The sequence below is a fragment of the Hordeum vulgare genome, chromosome 7H (genome assembly GCF_904849725.1).
Source record: "Hordeum vulgare subsp. vulgare chromosome 7H, MorexV3_pseudomolecules_assembly, whole genome shotgun sequence".
NCBI lineage: Eukaryota > Viridiplantae > Streptophyta > Magnoliopsida > Poales > Poaceae > Hordeum > Hordeum vulgare.
Genome location: NC_058524.1, coordinates 528181516 through 528187528, shown reverse-complemented (window position 1 = coordinate 528187528; position 6013 = coordinate 528181516).

The following is a 6013-nucleotide window of genomic DNA, read 5'->3' as shown; positions in this document are numbered from 1 at the left end:
CCATCACTATCTTCTTAGTGCCGTGCAACTTTCGCCGGTGCACAAAACCCACCATTAGCCTCCCTCAAAACAGCCACCATACCTACCTACTATGGCTTTTTCAAAGTCATTCCGAGATATATTGCCATGAAACTACCACCATGACATGTGCCATCACGTCTACATTGCCATTGCGTGATCGTAAGATAGCTAGCATGATGTTTCCATTAATGTCTATGCCATGCTAGATCGTTGTCACGGTACACTACCGAAGGCATTCCATATAGAGTCATCGTTGCTCTAAGTTTTGAGTTGAAAGTGTGATGATCATCATTAATGGGGCATTGTCCCATGTGAGGAAATAAAATAGGCCAAATAAGCCCACCAAAAAAAGAGGCCAAAGAGCCCACCAAAAAAATAAAAAATGAGAGAAAAAGAGAGAAGGGACAGTGCTACCACTTTTCCACACTTGTGCATATTAAGCACCATGATCTTCATGATTGAGAGTCTCTCGTTTTGTCACCACCATATAGCTAGTGGGAAATTTTCATTATATAACTTGGCTTGTATATTCCAATGATAGGCTTCCTCAAAATTGCCTTAGGTCTTCGTGAGCAAGCAAGTTGGATGCACACCCACTAGTTTTCTTTAAGAGCTTTCACATACTCTTAGCTCTAGTGCATCATTTGTATGGCAATCCCTACTCATTCACATTGATATCTATTGATGAGCATCTCCACAGCTTATTGATATGCCTAGTTAATGTGACCATCTTCTCCTTGTTTTGTCTTGCAACCTCCACCACACTCCACACCATCTATAGTGCTATAACCATGGCTCACGCTCATGTATTGCGTGAAAGTTGAAAAAGTTTGAGAAAGTAAAGGTGTGAAACAATTACTTGGCCAATACCGGGGTTGTGCATGATTTAAATTCATTGTGCAATGATGATAGAGCATAGCCAGACTATATGCTTTTGTAGGGATAACTTTCTTTTGGCCTTGTTATTTTGAAAGTTCATGATTACCTTGCTAGTTTGCTTGAATTATTATTGTTTCCATGTCAATAGCAAACTATTGTTTTGAATCTAATGGATCTGAACATTCAGGTCACATAAGAGGAGTTACAAATGACATCTATGCTAGGTAGCATGAAAGCATCAAAAATTCATTCTTTATCACTTCCCTACTCGAGGATGAACATGAGTTAAGCTTGGGGATGCTTGATACGTCTCAAACGTATCTATAATTTTTGATGGTTTCATGCTATTATCTTGTCATCTTTCGATGTTTTATGTACCTTTTATATATTTTCTGGGACTAACTTATTAATTCAGTGCCAAGTGCGAGTTCCTGTTTTTCTGAGTTTTTGGCTCTTTTCACATCTGATTTTGGAACGGAGTCCAAACGGAATAAAATCCCCGAAATGATTTTTCCCGAACGAAAGAAGATCAGGGGGCCTGTGGGCCAAGCCAGGAGGGCTACAGGGAGCCCACAAGCCCCCACTCCGCCACCAGGTGGGAGGCGGCGGTGGGTAGGCTTGTGACCTCCCTGGCGCCCCCTAACCTAGATCTTGTGCCTATATATTCCCTAAAAATCAGAAAAAAATCAAGGGAGCCTCGAAAATACTTTTCCGCCGCCGCAAGCTTCCGTTTCCGCAATATCTCATCTGGAGACCCTTCCCGGAGCCCTGCTGGAGGGGACTTTGGAGTTGGGTTTTGTTTGGCCAACTAGATCTATGATTCTTGCAATGGGAGAAGTGCCTGGTTTTGGGTTCTTACTGTGTGGTGACCTTTCCCAGTGACAGTAGGGGCAGCAAGGCACACATTGTGTAGTTGCCATCAAGGGTAACAAAGTGGGCTCTGTCATAGATATGAGATTGTCCATCTACATCATGTCATCTTGCTTAAGGCGTTACTCTGTTCTTTTGGACTTAATACACTAGATGCATGCTGGATAGCGGTCGACGTGTGGAGTAATAGTAGTAGATGCAGAAAGTATCGGTCTACTTGTTTTGAACGTGCTGCCTATAGATATAATCATTGCCATAGATATCGTCATGACTTTGCGCGGTTCTATCAATTGCTTGACAGTAATTTGTTCACCCACCGTCTACTTGCTTTCATGAGAGAAGCCACTAGTAAACACTACGGCCCCCGGGTCTATTCACATCTATCGTTTCCACTTTCGCTTTTACTTTGCTTTGTTACTTTGCTGCTTTCAGTTCTCACTTGGCGAACAATCTATAAGGGATTGACAACCCCTTCATAGCGTTGGGAGCGAGCTTTTTGTGTTTGTGCAGGCTCTTGAGATACTCCTTCACTGGATCGATACCTTGGTTCTCAAACTGAGGGAAATACTTACCACCACTGTGCTACATCACCCTTTCTGCTTCGAGGGAAGACCAACGCAAGTCTCCATGGCCGCGGGGGAAATCCTTTGCATATTTGCCTAGGAAGTCCCTTAAGGCGTAGCCGTAGCAGAAGGATTCCTGGTCCCGTTGCTGAGGAGTATCAAGCAACACTCCTATTTCTGGCGCCGTTGGAAGGTCTTTTGTTGCAGTAGCACGCTTCTATCCCTAACGAGGCCCTCGTGCCAAATTGAGGATAGGATCGCATCTTGTGCGTTACAAGTTGGTATTAGAGCAATACCGACCTAGGAGCCCCCTTGATTGATTGAGCTTGGCCGAGTCGAGTCTAGTGAAAAACTGCTTTGAGTCTAGTTATATATCGGAGAGTAGGTTTCTTTTTTCTCCTCTTCTATGCTTTGGTGAGGTTCACGACTTAGGAATTTCAATTCTACTCCTCTTCTCACTCAATTTTTTTAGGATCATGTGGATATTCTTGGAATCTATATGATGTCGATGTGAAGGAGTTCTATCTTGGTGCCTCCTGTATGACTTGATTTCTTCCGGGGAGTTGAGCTCCAGGGGATTCTTGAGCACATTGCTATCATTCATATTTCTTAGTATCTCAGGACGAAGGATGTTCGAAATTGCTTCAATACTAGTAGTGGCGAGAGGAGTCCGGCTTCCCCAGTACTGGCGCAGAGAGTTCCGGATGTATCGCCACACTTAGTATCGTTGTGATTACGAGGATCTGTGATAGATGAGGTTCCGAGATTCTGGTTATGTGTTGACGGATGTGATACACTGGATGGGTTAGTATAGGAGTTGAGTGATATATTACTCCTTGTATCCGTGGACCAGATTGCATGACCAGAAATTTCAGGAGTTCTTAGGTGGGAATTCAAGTAGTTACTTATAGGACAATCTTCCAACAAATGCATGATGTTAGGTTGGGGTTCGACATCTAGTTTATTCGTTTGTTCACTGTCGACTTACAGTGGTTCTCGTTGGGTCTTAAAGAGTCTTTGTAGCTTGCTACGACTCGGGGACGCTTCGTATGTCGTGTGCACTGCCTTGTACGTGATGACTACTGTAAGGTTCGAGCCCTTGCGATCCTATCCACGAAAATATTGAACGAAATCTCTCTCATGAATTTGTTCTGACTTGTTTCATAAGCCGCAACATTTGTTTTTGTTGGAATATGCTAATTCGAGTTGCTTTGATGTCAAATGGTGAATTCATATCTTTCCAGAGGTGTTCTCATATTTTATGGGAGTGCTGATTCTTTTGCTCAATCAAGTTGTCTTTTCAATTCTTCTCAACCGGAGTTGTTGTGTCAATTCTTTTCAACCGCTGTGCTTCTCTTCAGTGAATTCAATCCTCTCCAATATTTCCAAGATCAATCTCTCTTTCCTTTCCGGAGTTGTCTCATTTGTCCCAAGTTGTGTTTGTTTTTCCCCATCCTCCCGCCCTTTTCTTTGATGATTTAATTATCGTCCAAGTGCCTTTGTTTTCATCAATGCTTCCGTTCTCTTCTTTTCCGTGTCGTATCTGGTGATTCATTGTGAAGATTCTCAGGAGTTCGAGTTCATCATTTCTTCATTTTTGTCCTCTTTTCCGGTGAATTCAGTTCAAGCTATCAGTGTTCGTCATGCCCTTTTTGTCCTTGTAATTATTTCCTGTGTTGGAAATTGTTTTCAGCCTACTTTGTTTATTCATTCCTCTCTTTTCTATTCGGAGTGTTGAAGATATTTCAGAAGTCCTAATTTTCAATCCTTCAGTTATTTCGAGGGCCTCACCTCATCTAGTTTTCTTTGTACCGGTGCAATATCTCTCTTCTGAGCAATCTTTCAACGGTGGTTTATTTGAGTGGGCCCATAACCCACAGGTTCCTTCCCAGGATGTTTTCTGGCTCTTGTAATCTTTCCGGAGTTCTCTTATTCTTTTCAACTATGACATAAGTATGAATTTCATCAGTCATATTCCTTCTTCAAGATCAATTTGAATTGTTTCTCCTCTTTGGCTCAACTATTCTTTGTTCTTATTCTGGAGTGTCTCAGTATCCCTGGCGTTGTTTCTCGTCATCATTTCAGCTTTGTGGCATCATCTTGAATTGTTCTCAATCATGAGTATTCCTTCCATATCTATCCGGTGCATTTCAATGTCGTGTTCATTTCTTGATCCTCCGAAGGCCATCATTTCAGAAGACTTCTTCGTTCTAAGCTTTCAACTTATGCTCTCAGTTCTTCTCAATTGTTGTCTCTTCGTTTGTCTCTCAATTATTCCGGTGCTTGTTCAAGTTTTCTCTCTCTCGTGGCTCATGATCTCTTCATTCTCATATATCTCCATTGATTCTTGTTATCCCCATTCATTCCAATTCTTAACGGTGTCTCCTTCAACACTTCTTCAAGTTTGTGCTCATATCTCTCCTCAATCTTTTCAATAAGAATAAGTGGTATGCTAAATCCGTTGCTTGTCATGAATTTAACTTGATGAAGGATAAGTATAACATAATTCTTATTCCTGTTTCATAGTGATTTCAATCTTTCTTCCGGAGTGGCTCATGATATCAAATATTTCTTTCAAGTGCTTCATCTTTCTTTTTCGAAGGTCAAGTTTTTCTCAAGTTTCTCTTCGTGAAGTTCCATCTAATTCTTTGCAAGGCCATAATCTTATTAATTTTAACCTTTAATTCTTTTCTATCATCCTTTCGTTCCGGAGTCTTCCAAGTGGTTCTTCATGGTGGTTTGTTAAGGATTTAATTCTTTCTCAAAGTGTTCTTCAAGATTCTTGTTGGAGAACCTCAAGTATCCTTTCTCTTGCATTTCAAAGTGCAATTCTTCCTCCTTTATCCTTTGAGGTGGTATTATAGCATTCTTGTTAGTGGAGGAGTCTCGAAGAGAAGTTGTTTCGAGAATTAAGTATGTAAACCCACCGATTCTATGATCATGAGATTTTTCAAACCCATGGTTTCTTCATTGAGCTATCTTGGTTGAGACTTCACCTAAAGCTTTATCTAAGGATTGTCACAATTATGGTGTTGCCAATAATCCTAGTTCTCAATGTATCCTCTTGGTGAAATAAGTTTTGCCTTTCTTGCTGCATCCAATCAATCCTTGGGTCTGTTAGTGGCTGGTTGTCACCTCATGGTTGAGATGGTTTTTGTAAGTCCACTACAAGTTTGTTCTTTCTGTTGTTGGTTTTCCAACAACTCCGTTCAATTCTTCTTGCAAGGATGCTAGCCAAATTCAATTATGGTAGGAGTTGTCATTCTCCTTTCAATCTTTTCTCCCCAATGATCTAGTTCTTATTCTTTTATTCCGGAGGCATTGTGATGTTGCTCTTTTGGGTCAATGATCTTGTTCTATCAAGATCATGTTCTCTCATGGTTTATTCAATTTAGTTAGTTTGTTGTGAATCTTGTCAAGTTCTTCCCATCTTATCGATTTTTTTGTCCCCTTTTCCTATCGAAGTGCTGCCGAAATTTTGTGTGAATCCTTGTTTGTATCTCATATCATTCCTCATCTCTTTGCAACCTTCAAGAATCGTTGGATTCACTCGTTTGTCAAAGAAGAGGCTAAGTTTTACCTTTTGCTCTTTCTCATCCTCTTCCCCCTTTCATTCTTGGATCTCGGTTCGAGATCCTCTTGTAGTGTAGGAGAGTTGTGACAGCCCGAGACCGACGCTC